At 42.5% G+C, this 16,991-nt stretch overlaps 1 protein-coding gene across 10 annotated transcripts in view; it reads right to left on the bottom strand.

Annotated features, from left to right (window-relative positions):
- Window positions 1-16,991, bottom strand: part of KCNH7 (potassium voltage-gated channel subfamily H member 7) — a 567,276-nt gene that overhangs the window by 304,174 nt on the left and 246,111 nt on the right. Inside the window, exon 1 of one of the 10 annotated variants that reach the window (XM_068245639.1) lies at window positions 1,393-1,496. The exons of the other annotated variants lie outside the window; for them this stretch is intronic. The gene's annotated coding sequence lies outside the window, so the exon portion shown is untranslated. Of the gene's footprint in view, window positions 1-1,392; window positions 1,497-16,991 lie in introns of those variants that run through there. 10 annotated transcript variants of the gene reach the window in all.

Raw genomic sequence — 16,991 nt, 5'->3', positions numbered from 1 at the left:
CATTTAGCTTCCTTTTATCCTTTTGGCGCATCTGTTCTCCTGCATAATATTGAGTCCATCCTGGGTGGAGGGTTGAACCCCCTTCTCATCTACAGAGAGCGACTTCTTATTCCTGAGTGTGGTCAGGAAAAGCTCCCCACCTGCCTTTAAAGTGGTTGCCTAATGGTAACCCTGGTTTGTAACCATTTACCAGTACATATTACACTATTGGGGCGCTTGGTGTTCCTTGTTTTTAGGAGTTCTGGTTCACCAGGAGCTTGCTGGGCAATTTATAACGTAATGTGCAGACAGACTTCTCAATGATCTTCTCATTTACATCTACTCAGATTTCTTCCGCTAAAGAAAGATTAATGGCCGGAAATCCCATGCCCACTGGTTCCTATTCAGCTTATTGAGGGACGTCATTTGTTCTTTGATTATTTATTTATTTTTCCCTTGGAGTGTGACCCATACAATTGAAGATCAAAGAACCCGAGTGAAGATGTTACTTACTCACCTGCTATTGTACTGTGGTTGCTGGTCTTGCCACTCACACTTGTAAATACCTTTGCTACTCTCTACTTTCACAAGACCTGATCCTAACATACTACACCACAAGGGGCTCCCGGTGTCTCTGTGTTTTTCATTTGTAGTTCCTTAGAAAGTCCTCGGACTCCTTTGGACAACACACACCCTCATGATTGCAAACTATTGCCTGGTAATCGATGCACACATAAGGAACAACAGGAGGTGAATAAAACACTTTAAAAACAATAACATTTTAAAGGAGGAGGTGGCTTACCTCAGACGACAAATCACTTTAGAAAAATAAATTGAATAATAATTAAGCACTGGCAACGCGTTTTGTGGGACCCCGCCCACTTCCCCAGGCCAAGTAAAGTGCCGCTCTGTCTATCAAGCTGCGTTTGGGGCGCTCCCCCGCTTCTAAGTGAGGGGAGTTCCACACACCTCACCCAGGGTGGAATTCCACAACCTCATAGGTCCAGAGTGTATGAGATTTTTCTAAGAGAGCGACCGTTTCCAGGATTGCTGGTATACCTGAGTGGAGTCAGGTCAAGATACTCCACCTGCCTTAAGTGGTTGGTTGCCCCTTGTGCAACCCACCTTTGTGAGTATTCCTTTGTCGAACTCCACCCCCCCCCTCCCTTTTTGAATTTTCATTTTTTGTGACATACTGCACTATTTGGGCTCCCGTTGTCTTTGTGTTTTTTTTCCCCAGTATTCCATACACACATAAGGAAGAATAGGGTGTGCCTGTACGATCACTGCTGTTTCAGATGGGAAATAGCGATGCCACTGTTTTCAACCACCCAAAATAACTGAGCTTAGAATGTATATTTAAGTTAATAGCTTATGCACTCCTAAAACAAAGTGGTAGGACCCATATCTTACTAGCAATTGTACAAATTTTAGCCAGTCCTGCTACGGTTCGCCGATTCTGTCATTTCTCCATATTGGCTGAATTTCTGCAATCACAACGCTCACGTTTTCACCATTGTACCTTCAAAACCATCAGTTTATACAGTTACACCCAGACACTTGCCTCAGTTCCCATGGAAACAAACAAAATTACTTTAGTAAACAGAAAATAAGCAATTTAGGACTGTTTCACAACTACTAAAAATAGCTGTGCAGTAGGATAGGCAGTACTGCTCAAACTAATAAACACTGCGGCTTTCTCCATCGGAGAATAGCAGCCTTTAAACTAATGAATAAAGTTCCATAAAGCTGTCTTGCTGGATAGGAGCCTATTCATTGGTATGTAGGGCTTACTTTTTTTTCCGAACCTCAGCATTTTATAAGTGGCTTCTTGGGGATTTGTCTACTTTTCTAAAGGAAGTAAAAAAAAAATGTAGATTCAAACTTGTATAGAAATCATTTTACATCGTCAGCTAACAGGTAAATAAAACCTACGATACTGTATATAAACTAGTAAATCATTACAAATACGTACATGAGCTCTTCTTGTTTACAACCGGCATCAGATGATGATATACGAGCTTGTTAAAGGATACCACAACTGAAATGTGGCATAATGAGATAGACATGGGTATGTACAGTGCCTAGCACACAGATAACTATGCTGTGTTCCTTTTTTCCTTTCTCTGCCTGAAAGAGTTAAATATTAGGTATGTAAGTGGCTGACTCAGTCCTGACTCAGACAGGAAGTGACTACAGTGTGACCCTCACTGATAAGAAATTCCAACTATAAAACACTTTCCTAGCAGAAAATGGCTTCTGAGAGCAAGAAAGAGGTAAAAAGGGGGAATTTCTTATCAGTGAGGGTCACACTGTAGTCACTTCCTGTCTGAGTCAGGACTGAGTCAGCCACTTACATACCTGATATTTAACTCTTTCAGGCACAGAAAGGAAAAAAGGAACACAGCATAGTTATCTGTGTGCTAGGCACTGTACATACACATGTCTATCTCATTATGTCACATTTCAGTTGTGGTATCCTTTAAAGGGAACCTAAACTGAGAGGATATGGATGTTTTCCTTTTAAACAATACCAGTTGCTTGGCAATCCTGCTGATCTATTTGACTGCAGTAGTGGCTAAATCACCGGCCTGAAACAAGCTAATCCAGTCTGACTTCAGTCAGAGCACCTGATCTGCATGCTTGTTGATGGACTGTGTCTAACAGTATTAGAGACACAGGATCAGCAGGAGAGTCAGGCAACTGGTATTTAAAAAACAAAAACAAAAAAAAAAACATATCCTTCTCAGTTTGGTTCCCTTTAAGCTGAAACCAACTTTATATTTAAAGAGAACCTAAACGGAGAAGGATATGGATTTTTCCTTTTAAAATAATACCAGTTGCCTGACTCTCCTGCTCATCCGGTCTAATACTTTTAGCCACAGCCCCTCAACAAGCATGCAGATCAGGTGCTCTGACTGAAGTCAGACTGGTCTAGCTGTATGCTTGTTTTAGGTGTGTGATTAAGCCACTACTGCAGCCATAGAGATCAGCAGGACTGCCAGGCAACTGTTATTGTTTAAAAGTAAACCTCCATATCCCTCTCAGTTAAGGTTCCCTTTAAAAAAGAATAGTGTCCTATGGTGGAAAGACGTAATTGGGAAATCACAAATAAGCCATGGGTCCTGCTATGGCACAACTTGGCCTGATTACGGTAAATTCCATGAGATAAGGGACTTACTGCAAGTTAAAGGATACCCGAAGTGACATGTGACATGATGAGATAGACATGTGTATGTACAGTGCCTAGCACACAAATAACCATGCTGTGTTCCTTTTTTTCTTTCTCTGCCTGAAAGAGTTAAATATCAGGTATGTAAGTGGCTGACTCAGTCCTGACTCAGACAGGAAGGGACCCTCACTGATAAGAAATTCCCCTTTTTATCTCTTTCTCTTGCTCTCAGAAGCCATATTATGCTAGGAAAGTGTTTTATAGTTGGAATTTCTTATCAGTGAGGGTCACACTGTGGTCACTTCCTGTCTGAGCCAGGACTGAGTCAGCCACTTACATACCTGATTAACTCTTTCAGGCAGAGAAAGAAAAAAAGGAACACAGCATAGTTATTTGTGTGCTAGGCACTGTACATACACACCTCATCATGTCACAGGTCACTTCAGGTATTCTTTAATGTGCGATTCAGTTGGCAAGTTTTCACTCTCGATGTCTGTGCGAGGTTAGATCACATTAGGTCACTTTAAGAAATACAGGGGGACTTTAAGCAAGATGCTGGCTGATTTAAGATGCTCGGCATAAAGCGTTTTTTAGTACTAGACATCACTTCCCACGCCATTTAATTTATTTTCTAAACAATATTTAAATAAATATGTAACCCCCTACCCCACCAAGTCTTTTTTACTCAAGCTGGTGTTGTTAGAATTGGTTTGCTGGAAAGCATGGGGCTTCGCCCACCTAAAGAATATCACCATGCTTGGTCTATGACATGGGGAGGACTCTACAAGAGGGAGGCCAGAAATCTTGACTCTGTCAAGGAGCTCATCCCCATCTCAATGTGGGACATGTGAAGATAATTACCCCACACGTGTTGTGGTAGGTCCTGGTGGGATTTTGATGGAATCTGGAGTTGCAGATGTCTGTTCCCCCTTGACAAACCAATATATAGATTACTCATCCTCTTGCTCTGCACCTCCTCACCATGCCCAAAAAGGAGAGCAGCATTGGAATATAGGAGCCTTTGGTGCAATCTAGTTGCCCCCTTTAATACAGAGCAGCGCCTACTCAGATAAATAAGCACCTTAGTTATGTTCATCTCTTAACTTCAATGTATTCACCATAAAGTTTTGAAGAGGCACCAGTAAAAGCAGTGGCACTATGCTATTCTCTTCCTAACTCTACTACTATTTTTGGTTTTGTAAGACCTCTTCTCGATCTACTGCCGCTTCTCATTGGTGCAAGTCATCTAATGTTGCAAGAAAAACCTTGTCAGATTGTTTGCTCTTTGCTGCTTGCAATCTTATCTTGACTGCATGGATGCTGCATCTAGCATTGACGCTTTGACTACTAGTGTTGTCCCAATGGATTCCTACCATCTCTTTCTATACCATGAACAATTTACCTTTTTTATCTATCTCCTGCACTCAGAAGCTCTTCTGTGCTAGGAAACCGTTTAATGGGTTTATTTAGTTTTCAGTGAGGGTTACAGCTATAGTCTGACTAGGTCCTGACTAGAGAGAAACTGTCATTTGCATACCTGAATGTTTAAACTTTTTACTGAGAAAAAAATGGAGCCTGGTTACATGTGGAAATGACACTGTACATGCAAATTTTTATCTCATTGTGTCGCGTCAGTTCAGGTACCCTTTAAGCAGAGTGTGCTATATAACTGTTCACAGAAGCAAAGAAAAGCCTATTTTTAGCAATTTTCAAAGCTGACTATTACCAAGGATATATTTGAAAACTAAATCAAATAATTATATAATTATGGAGATATCTATATTTACGAATCCTGAAGTTAAGTACATCGTTCCAATTCTTAAATTAGTTCCCAATTAATGCATAATGCAATTTAATGTACTAAAGTTTCCTTTCCAGTTCAGTCCGCAGCCACCTACCGTATACTTTCTGTACATGCAGAATCATGGCTCCTACTAGCCATGGTGGCATTCCACTGCTAATGGTTGTATCTGCTACAAATTTTGATTTGTTTCATCCTTATTTCTTTTTGGAGTGAAAGTTTATCAGTAGGTTCACAGCTTCAGTGAATTATTTCTGTCAAATGTCTTCTTACAGCCCATGTGCAGTTATGGGGTTGCCCAATGTGTCAGAGGAAATTAAAGTGTAACTGCTGAGCATAAAATCAAAAATCAATTATTTTTTTCTGGTAAACAAGTAATAAGGATGCTAACCAGGCAATCCAAAAGTTAAAAATCACTAATTACTCTTATCTGGTACACACAACATCTGATACACAAAGTTGTACGGCATGCTGGGTTGTCCTTTTTTGCCTGATTGGCTGAAGCCTCTTTCTCTCCTGTTTCCTGTTTCCCCTCACAACTCTGTTCCTCTCTGATTGGCCAATATTTCTCATGCTGAGACAATGCACTTTCTATAGTGGAGGGCGGGCAATGCATACACAATCAGGCAGAGGAGAGTAAGGGAGGAAATGACATCCGGATTGGCTTCAAAATAACTACAGTTAAAATGGGAAATGCTCAGAAGGATTTTTTCTTTTTTACTGTAGAAAAATCACTAAAATCAAAACATGGACAGTGCAATACATATGTTATGTAAGTAGAGCAAGTATTTATCTACTCATATCGCTGAATGCAGTGAAACCCCCGGCACTCCCCCCCCCCCCCCCATGTAAAATCTGCCTTCCCGCTGCCGTATACTTTACCTTTGCACTGCTGGCTCCATCTTCATACACACATCGCACGTGGTTGCCAGAGAAACGTGGGTGCATGTGTGATGTAACCAGGGCCAGATTTATCATAAGGCACTGTAGGCACATGCCAACAGGCACCTGATGATAGAAAGGCGGCTCCCTCCCCTCCCTGTGTGCCTCCCTCCCTCCTTCTCTATGCAGAGTCCTGATGAGGTAGTAAATAAAAGATTACTCGGACTGCTCTTGGCATTGGCACTTGGGGACACCTCTAGCTACTTAATATTGAGGTTTCTTTAGCTTCTTAATACTTGGGGGCAACTCTAGCTACACAATATTGAGGGTACATCTGGCTACCTAACACTAAGGGGCAACTGTAGCTACCTATGATGGGCAAGGGAAGTAAGGGAGAAGTGACAGCTGTGCCAGCCAGCACATGTGCGGTGTGGTTTAACGGGGGTTTGTAGATTGCTAGAGGGCAGAGTCTAAGGTGCCAGGACATCTGTGCTTATAGGCTCCTCTGAGGTAAATCTAGGCCTGGATGTAACACATGTGCCCATGTATATGCTGGCAACCACGTGGGGTGTGTGTATGCGGATTGCGAACAGAGCCCGGGGCAGACACCGACAGGTAAAGTATATTGCAGCATGGGAGGTTGAGGGGGAGGCACATTTTACATTGTGGTGGACAGTGCCGGTGGGCAGTGAGGTGACAGATGCTGGTGGGCGGTGAGGTGACAGATGCGGCGACGCAAGGCCGATAGCCAATTGATTTCATGCTGAAGTCAATTGTGATTCAGCCTGCTGTGTATAAGCAGGCAACAGATCTCGCTCCAATCAGATTCAATCAGAGAGAAATCTGTCTCTTAGTCGATCTGGCCATACATCGTCTGGTTCAGTGTCAAATAAAGAAGATGCCTTACGTGCTTCAAGGACTCTATTTCTAGAAAAAAAACAAGGAAACTGCCAGGTGGTAAAATTCTGACAGGAATACAATAACAAGAGAATAAGTAATCACAGGTAACACTTTACACTTAGAGCAAACTCAAATCGGAAATCCAGATCACCAGTACTGGGAAATGGGAATTGGTTCAGCTGTGCTTTCCATCAATTAAAGAACTGAATACAGCAGATGTTTATCCTGTATATATAAAGAAAACATAGTTAAAATGCAAATGATTGTACCTCATAACACTGTTTACTCGTTGTTCTCGCCCCTAATGCCATACGGCTAGGCAAGAGCTCCATCTGAAGCTTCCCCTAGAGGGCGCTGAATGAGAGAAGATTCTCACCTCACAGAAGGAAAGGCCTCTGGTCGTAAACTAACAATGCTTAGCAGAATGCCAACTGTAAAAATGCTCTAGCCTGCATTGTTCTCTGCTAGAGAATATCTGACAGATTAACAATGACAGCTCTGCTTACATCACTGGGACCACATTGCAAGGCTCAGCAGAGAAAACTTCATACTTAAGCTTGATTAACATCTGTCAGAAAGGTAAAGGAAGCCACGTCAGACAGCCAACACATCTTATCTTCCCCCAAACATATGTAAATGATCGACGGCCTGCAGTGAAGCTGTTCTCTTTTGACCTTTTACACAAATGAACCCTGCTAAACCATTAAAAAAATATAAGTCGGTGGATTGAGTTAACGCGTTGAAGCTACTGAGGCTGTGCCTGAGTGGATCGGCCTGGAGTGGCTTAGGTTTTCCTTGATTGTCTTATAGTTAATAATTTAAAGGCCTTCTCAAATGGTACCAGACAACATTCACCTAAGGCTGCCGCCTTGTCTGTGAAGGGGAAAGAGGAAGACAGGAACGAGAACAAACGATGCCTAAAAAACAAAAACAAAACTACAAGAACTATACTTATTCCAAAGTTCACTAGGCAGAGCTAGAAGTATAAAGTATAGAATAGAGAGGTATAAAGTATTTAAAGCCTTTTAATGTTATAGTGTTATGCACGACAAAAAGCTACAAGTACTTGTAGCTACTAGTACTCAAAATCTTAATTAGACAGCACTGCCCATGGTGGTGGGGGTTTAACTTAACCATGCTGCTGCTTTAGCCAATGCGCTCCACGTCAAATTCTACGTCAATCCCATGCTTCAATCTTCCAGTTTGAAGGAAGAAGCATAGGAGTGATGTGGAATGCGAGTGGTGCGCATCGGCTAAGGAGGAGTCATGGGTAAGTTAAACCCCCCCCCCCCCCGCCACGGGCCAAAAGAGGGGGAAAAAAAGTCACTGCATCTTATAGTCCAAATGCAGGGAGTTCCTGACTTGTGAACGCCTGCCAGTGCCAATACGAACCTCCAACCCGCCGCAATGTCGGGGACTCCCTGTACTGTGCCCATGCAGAGGAGGACACAGGAGGACAAATGGAGGAGAAAGGGGACACAAAGGGGCATAGAGGAGGACACAAGGGAGACACAAAAGGGGCAAATAGGAGGACACAAAGAGGACAGAGGCAGACACGTGGAGGCACAGGAGGAAACAAGGGGACAGAGGACACAGGGAGGCAAGAGGTACAAGGGGGCATAAGGCACAAAGATGGCATAATTCACAAGATGCCCCTTCACCATGGATACTCCAGGTTTCGTATATATTTTTTCTCCTGGTTTTTGACCTTTAAACCTAGTGGCGTCTTATGATCAGGAGCGTCTTAAAGTTCGAAAAATACGGTATTTACAGGAAAAAACAAAAACAAATTGAAAGCCAGACTGGTATTGAATGTCCTTCCATGGCATATTTACCTTCACTCTGCAGGTAAATCAGATTGTCCTGTAGTGAAGTAATTGCTTTGCAAACAAAGTAGTAAGTCAGGGAGTCCCCGACTTACAAACGCCCACTGATACGAACTACTGACCTGCCACAATGTCGGGGACTCCCTGTGTTGTCCCAGTTTGTCCTCTGCTCCCCACCAGTGTGCTTCTCTGCCCCCATGAATAACTAGCAAAATATGCAGCTTAGCATCCAGCGGCTCCAGCGGCAATCCCAGACCTCTTCTCTCCTTCACTTCACCTCTAGGCATACCTATGAATATGCCGCTGGGAGATTTGGGCGCAGGATAAAGCGGATATACGCCTGTGTCAGCAGTGATAATTACTATTCCCTCTCCAGGTCGACGTGAATGGTAGGAAATTATGTAATTCGGCTTCCAGCTATTGCTGGCAGCCGAATTAGTGTTTTAAAAGGAACTTGCACTCCGTATGCTATAGCCGTAATTCCTATTATGGCCTATGGTGGTGCTGACTGCTTCCAAATCTCCTGCGCTGTTTTATAGCGCTCAGCCTCTAGTGCCGGCTTCTGCTAATAATGCGACCAGAAAAAGCCAGCACTACACGCGCAGTGAAGGACAGGAGAGGTCTGATCGCCACTGGAGCCTTGGATTAGGTGAGTCAAGCTGCCAACTCTGCTACTTACATACAGGGGCAGAGGAGGATACTGGGTGGGGGGTGGCGGGAATAACTGGGGGCAGAGGAGTATACACTGGGGGAGCCAAAAACATAGGGGATGAGTGGAGGATAAATGGGGGCAGAGCAGGACAAAGGGGGGGCAGAGGAGGACACGGGACAGAAGGGGACACAATAATTGGTGAAGAACATCTAAAGGATGCTCCTGGACCATTGTCGGACCAGATTTAGTATATTTTTTGCCCTATAAATCTAGGTGTGGCTTATTTTTGAGCACCTCATATGACGGAAAAAACGGTACCTTATACGTGAGGAAAAATTAAGTATTAATCATTCCAGTAGCTTCAAATAATTTATAACTGTTTTCCTATTAGTGTTATAGGAACTGTGGTCGGTGTCTCAGCACCCTGTAGGAAAGACACAGGAGACAAAAGAACGGGTGCCCAGTAGTGCAATATGTTAGGATTCACAAAGTAAGGAAATAAATAGGAATACTACTCACAAAGGAGGGTTATAAGGGGCAACCAACTACAGGAAGCAGGCGGAGACAACGAACCAGACTCCATTCGGGGTGGTCCTGACCAGGACCTGGATGCGGTCGCTCTCTTAAGAAAAAAGGGACAGATGTCCACCGGGGTGTGAGCCACTGGTAGTCTGTCACCACCCCTCGGACGATGAAAGTGCAGGGGTATACTAAGCACAATTGGGAGAAAAAAGCGCCCTGGTTGGATAAAAGCATCTAAAAACCGTTTAAAAACGACAATTGATATAGGAGGTAGCTTACCTCAATGACGAAATATCTAATTATACAAAAGATTTTTTATTTAGCACAGCCAACGCGTTTCGTGGGTCTGAGCCCGCTTCCTCAGGCCAATAGCAGTGCCAAATGAGAAAAATCCGCATGGCAAAGGGAGTCATTAGTGTTATGCTATGTTTTATGCTTTAGACCACAAATGAAATTTGAGTTCCATCCCACTTTAAAATGTATTAAGGTCTGCATAGTAAAAAGCCAGATAATCTATATAAAATTTAAGTTATAATAAATTCTACAACAGAAATACAATAAAGCACAAACCTAAAAAGCAAACTATTTTGTGCTTAACACAATTAAAGGAATACTATCGATGTATGCATTTATTTTAAATGCTGTATGTTGTAGCACACATTAGGGCAAGTACTAGGAGCAATTTGATTCCTCACACAGCTGTTCCTCTCAGCTGTAAAATCCTCCGTCAGTTTTGGCGTCAGTGTTGGATACAAAATGTATCTAATACTGAGCTCCCAGAGGGCTAGACTATGTCTCTGCAAAGGGGAGTTGCTATTAACTCCTCAGTTTATAGTTTAATTATCACCTTGCTGAAAGAATCTTGTTGATATGGTGGTAAGGGGTTAAAGATTCTAGCAATGTGTGTTTATTATCTTTGCTTCTCTTGACTGATAAAGATACTAATAATGCTAATTGTAGACAGTGGTCTGCCCCTCTCAGCAGCTTGTAAAGTGGATGCAGCCTGGAGTGAATCACCTCAAGCAGGCAGCCAGTCTGAGTGTAAACACAGACTAGTGTTATAGCTAGTTATATTCCAGCAATATTACAGCTCATTTAGTTACCTGTTACCACCTCACATCAGCCTATTTCTCCTCATGTCTGCTGCATGCTGTGAGTGACACAGTGAAATATATTTGTGAGCTGTGTGACAGAGTAACCAAGCAGCTCAGGGTGACCCAAACTACTATGAGCTGTGTGAGAAATGAATTTTTAAGCAGGGATAGCGAGAGAGAGACCTAGGTGAATAAATAAAGTGCCCCTAGCACTAGTGGTAATGTGTACACTAATATAGAGTATTTAAAAAAAAGTAGTTTCAATCGATAGTATTCCTTTAACTCAAACTGTATACTAACTAAAAACATGCGATCATCTGCCTAATTGCAATTATAAACATTTGTTCTTAAAACCTGAAGTGAAAATAAATGTACGAGATAATTAATTTTAAGTGTAGTATGAATGATAAATAGAACATTTAAGGCAGCCATACACTGGTCGATGTGCCATCAGATCGACCAGCTGACAGATCCCTATCTGATCGAATCTGATCAGATAGGGATCGTATGGCTGCCTTTACTGCAAACAGATTGTGAATCGATTTCAGCCTGAAACCGATCACAATCTGTTCAGCTGCTCCTGCCGCCTGTCCTCCCCCCGCACATACATTACCTGACGCTGGCTCCCGGGCATCTTCTCCACGCTGCACCGCTCTGTTCTTGCTCCATCTCAGCGCTTCCTGTGTCACTCCGTGACCGAAAGTTCAAATAGAGCGCCCTCTATTTGAACTTCCTGGGTCACTGCAGTGACCCAGGAAGCGCCGGGATGGAGCGGGTGCAGCGCTGAGAAGATGCGGAGAAGACGCCCGGGAGCCCGCATCAGGTAATGTATTTTTCATCGGATCGGCCGCCGCTAGCGACGCGCACTTTACCCGCGGGTGATCGAGGGTAATTTCCCGCACAGCGCGATCGACGGACCGATCCGATTTCGGGAGGAAATCGGATCGTCGGCGGCGTTTACCGCGAACGATTGGCAGCAGATTCGATCCCAGGATCGAATCTGCTGTCGAAACGGCCGGGAATCGGGCCAGTGTATGGCCACCTTAATAGCATAGAAATTAATCTTATTTTAATTTTCTGTTTAATGGTTTAATTTGTAAGATTGCACCTGACTGTCACAGTTGCTATTTAGAATCCACATCCTGCCTTTTTAGAAAGACAAAGTGAAATAATGCCCCTCTGAACTTTCCCGCACTTAAACCTTATTAAAAGGATTATCTCAGTATTTAGTCACTATTTACTTTTCAGGAAACTGCAGTACATTTGACAGGAGATGGACAAGCTCTTTTGCATAAATAAGAAGAAACAAACAGAAAGGGAGTACAGGGAATTTCTTACTAGGGCTAGTATTATATGTACCTATGTTTATCTAATGTCAGTTCAGTGTTACTGGAGTTCAGGTAAACTTTAAAGGACAACCGAAGCGAAAGGGATATGGAGGCTGCCATATTTCCTTTTAAACTATACTAGTTCCCTGGCTGCCCTACTGATCCTCAGCAGATCAGGTGTTTCTGACATTGTTAGATCTGACAAGATTAGCTGCATACTAGTTGCTGGTGTTATTCAGACATTATTGCAGGCAAATAGATCAGCAAGGCTGCCATGCAACTGGTATCGTCTAAAAAGTAATAAATATGGCAGCCTCCCTATCCCTCTCACTTCAGTTGCCCTGTAAAGCTTTTGGGAGAAAAATAAAATTCTGTCTAATTTGGTTATTTAATAAGATTAGCAAATCTCTGTTTTTTTTTTCTTCTTTTGACATTTTTTCCCACTGAAAACTCACCTCTGGAAAAATATTCATAACAATAAAGGGTAATTTCTACCCTAAAAATTGTGTAAGCTGACAGCGTAGAGAGAAGCTGGAAAATGTATCTAGGAATTTTCAGCATTTCATTGATGTGTTTTTTTTCTTTTTTTTTTTTTAATCACATTTTGTCACTTTTTTATTTGAGTCTATTTTCGCTGAGCTTCTTCTTCCACTGTAGGATAACACCCCCCCCCCCCCCATTTAACCAAGGGAAAAAAAACAAAATTGTTCTCTTTATTTTAATTAAGATTATAAATAAGCCTCTAAATACAACCATCTATTTAGACATTTGTTTCTAGGATTACAAAATACTTGCATTACCTCAATATTCTTGTAGAACTGAGTCTTTTATGATGCAACATGCACACAGAAAAATCCCAAAAGACCAGGGAAGAGCAGAATTGGGAATTTCACGCTCTGCTTGTCCCACAAGCCCGATGGCAAAAATATTTGAGAAATGAGTCGCATGTATTGATCATGCTGGGAAAACTTGGGCCGACATGCTTGACCAGGTGTGTGGGGATAACGGCGTGCCTTAATCGCAAGTGATAAATGCAATAGAAACCCCTTGGCGAGTCCCCCCAAATGTAAATGCAACACCCCCAGTGCCTGTGCATTAATACTTTACCTGTCCGGTGTCCGCCGCCATCTCCATACTCTTATTTGTGCCCCATGTGGTTGTCTGCGTATTGCACATGGGAGGGCATCACTAGACCGATTATAGAAAGCATTAATGCAGAAATCGATCGGTAATCGACCTGCAGGTTTATGGCGGCGCGATTGGATTCGAACAAAGACAGACAGATCAGTCTCTCGATTGGTTTCCAAAAATGCTTGATGTATGGCCACTTTTAATGTATGATTTATTGACTGTGGAAGGAAGCCCATGCACTCGAAGAAGATACCATGGCCAAACCCATACTGGAGACAACGGGGAAAAGAGGTGCCCGAAATATGATAAAACTGCATTAAAACAACTAAAATGAAAAGGGTGAGGTGGCAAATTCATATACTAAACAGCAAACTTCAATTTGTCCTGTCAACATGTTTCGCGAGTCTGTGCCCACTTCCTCAGGCCGAATAACGTGCCAGAAGATTAATGAGCCCAAGTAGAAGGCACCTCGGTTTCCTTTCAGGGTGCTCTTTGATCACACCTGCATCATGCGACCCAGCGCTAGAAGGTCAGAATGCTATCCACTATGCCCCTGTGCTGCCCTGTTATTACACAATAATAACCCCTTAAAGAGACACTGAAGCGAAAAAAATATTATGATATAATGAATTGGTTGTGTAGTACGGATAATTACTAGAACATTGGTAGCAAAAAAAAAAATAAAAAAATATTCTCATATTTTTATTTTCAGTTTTACCGCTTTTTTAAAAAATAATATTGCATCATTCTCTAATATTCACAGTTTACACATTACTCAGCATTCTAAATGTTTTTACAGAACAGGCAGTGAACTTTTGACCTGTCTTGAACTGTTCTCTGCAAAATAAAAAAGCAATACAGTTGAGATAAAAATCATCAGAAGTCAGAGCTCTCTGCGACTTTGAAAGTCGTAGAGCTCAATGGCTATTTGCATAGATAACAACTGGAGTTTAACTCTTCCTGTACTGGAAATAAATATTAGACTTATGTCTCTTCTCCTAATGCTTTATTTCTTAGCTGTACTACTCAACCAATTCATCATTTTTTTTCGCTTCAGTGGCTCCAAGTTAGTTTTATTTTTTAGACAGTTACGTTTAAAAAGGACAATATCTGTATCTTGAGTTCAATCATAAACCAAAGCTGTGTTTTCTTAATCCACTAATGTCAATACTGATAATTTCACGCTCATCTCGGTAACTACCCGACATTTGGCACAATCGCAAAAAATCTTTGCTAATCCCATTGGAAGCAGGTTTTTCACAGCCAGGCAAAAGCGAGATAGAAATGTTCCAGGCAGGTTTTTATAAGCGAGCTCAACAGCATTTTCCAGTTCACAAATTTCCACCCTTAAGTAGGTTTACGTTCTGGAGCATTACTCGTCTCCGGTGCCTTCTGCGTGACATTTCATTTCTCTATGTACTCAGCAGCTTTGTCCTGTCAGCATTTTTCAAGCCATCTGTTTATAGATTGCTGGCTCGATTTCATGATTCACTGTCAAAATCTCTTACGTCCTACAGTGCCAGTCTGCATGTGTGTGACCTTTGTAACCTGCGAAGGGAGCCAAACGAGGGAAACCCCACAGTCTTCATTACTGTGCTGCCTTATCGACGATGCAGTCACACCGCAGAAGACTATGGGAAACATCTGTTCATTAAAATACGCTTCAGCACTGGGTGATCTGCATTCACAACAAGAAGGCATACCTCCACTCCCCTCCCCCCCAATGTCGCTGTGTGGAGAAAGAGTTTACAGTTTGCTGCTGACTTCGAGAGTTTATCATCCTTGTCGGTATCCATCTGGTCATTATAAAAATAGTAATGTATTGTTCCTAAACAATGCTGAAAGGACACCTGACCTGAGGTAAAGCTACCAAAACTAGGTACAGAGGAATTTTCATGCTGGATCCGTGCTCTGTGTGCTGTCCGTTCCTCTCTTCATTCCCCCCAGGCTTCCATAATCACTCCTTCGAAAAATTTGACTTTTGGCTACAGTCAAATTTTCAGACAGGAAGAGGCAGGGTTGCTGCGATTTTCCCTCCCCTCACTCTCAAATTTAAAGGGAGTTGATGAGGTGGAAAAAGGGAATGGGAGGGTGACAAAGGTGAACAGGCCTGTCTCTTCCCGTGTAAAAATTTGACCTTAGTCAAAAGTCAAATTTTTCAAAGAGTAATGATGGGGACTGGGGGAATGAGGAGCAGACAACGCACAGAGGTTTTTGACTCGAGCATGAACATACCTCCGTGCTTACCTAAAGTGGCTTTGCCTCAGTCAGGTGTGCTTTAAAAGATAATTTCAAATGTTAGTGTACAACCTGAAGTCTTTGTAAGTACTCACGTCCCCGTGTACTTCCAAAGACCAGCGGATCCATACTGCACGTGCGAGTCCGGGCTTGCACATTTGCAGTACAGATACGCCTGTGTTCAGAAGAACTCAAAGACATGAGCACTTCAAAAAATTGCAGATGAATCCAAAAGGTACGTAACTTCACCGGGAGACAGCGTTGGAACCAGGGCCGTTTCTTGGGCAGTGCGACCATCCTGGGTGCAGACTAGTAAGTAGGTGAAGGCGGGGGGGGGGCATTGGCAGAAGGCCATAACCGCTAGGCAGTAGGGAGCTGGTGACATGTGCTGCAGTCAAATGGAAAAATAAAGAAGTTTACTAGCGCAATCACCTGCCTTGACTCCTCCTGGGCTGTCTGCGTCTGATGTCAAGTCATAACCACATCACCACTGCGTGATGACACCTGATGTCCTGTATCGGTACTGCAGGCTATCAGTTCGTGACACCCATGGAGGTGTCGGCTTTCCAGGTTCTCTTCGCCTGTGTTTCTCCTGGTCCCTGCTTCCTCCTGGATGAGCGGCTGGTCACTAGTAAGTAGGCAGATCTACTTGTGACCTGTGGCTATATGACTGTCCCTAAAGAGTAAGGGTTCGCGAGTCCACGGGTTGGGGGGGGAAGCCCAATAAAAGTTACCTTTTATGTATAGGTTTGGTGTTACACATTAAGCCAGTGGTAGTATATAAATACATAACGATAAAATGATTAAAGTAATTGTTTCTGTCTCTTGTGCTAATAACCAGTTCCCAAACACTGGTACCTGTATCTACGCCCTCCTGCACAACCAGGGGCGTACAAATACATATCTGCTTTGTTTACCTCGCTGTTCCCGGTCCACGCATCGCAGACCTGCCATTCTGCCGCAATCCCCTCGTTCCATGATCAGGGAACAGCTTGTTCTCAAACCTGATCACCATGCCTGTGTTGAATAAGAGCCATTGCCAGCGAGACACAGGCTTTCATTCACAAAACCCGAACATAAACAGTTCTTCCATGTACTATTTATAGCACACTGAAGTTCAGTGTAGCGCCATCTTGTGGCCAAAAAGTAAAAACACACCATTATATATGCAAAATACATTTAAATACATAGATTTGTATTACATTTTAACCCCTTACACCCCTAACCTATTGTTGCCCAAAATAAAAAACTTGTTGAATGAAAATAAAAAAGACACCATTTAACAAATACATAAAAAGTTACCTTATGGGCTTTTTAATATGTATGTCATGGGGGTATATTACTCTTAATTTTGTAAATAAATGCTCACAATTATTGATATAGTATAAAAAAAAATAAAAATCACAAAACTGAAAAAAATACACCTTTATTCCAGATAAAATATTGCCATGCATTGTAAAAGGGAC

The sequence above is a fragment of the Hyperolius riggenbachi genome, chromosome 7 (assembly GCF_040937935.1).
Source record: "Hyperolius riggenbachi isolate aHypRig1 chromosome 7, aHypRig1.pri, whole genome shotgun sequence".
Classification (NCBI taxonomy): Eukaryota; Metazoa; Chordata; class Amphibia; order Anura; family Hyperoliidae; genus Hyperolius; species Hyperolius riggenbachi.
Note: the sequence above shows the minus strand (reverse complement) of the source record. Positions and strands in the feature narration are given on the sequence as shown.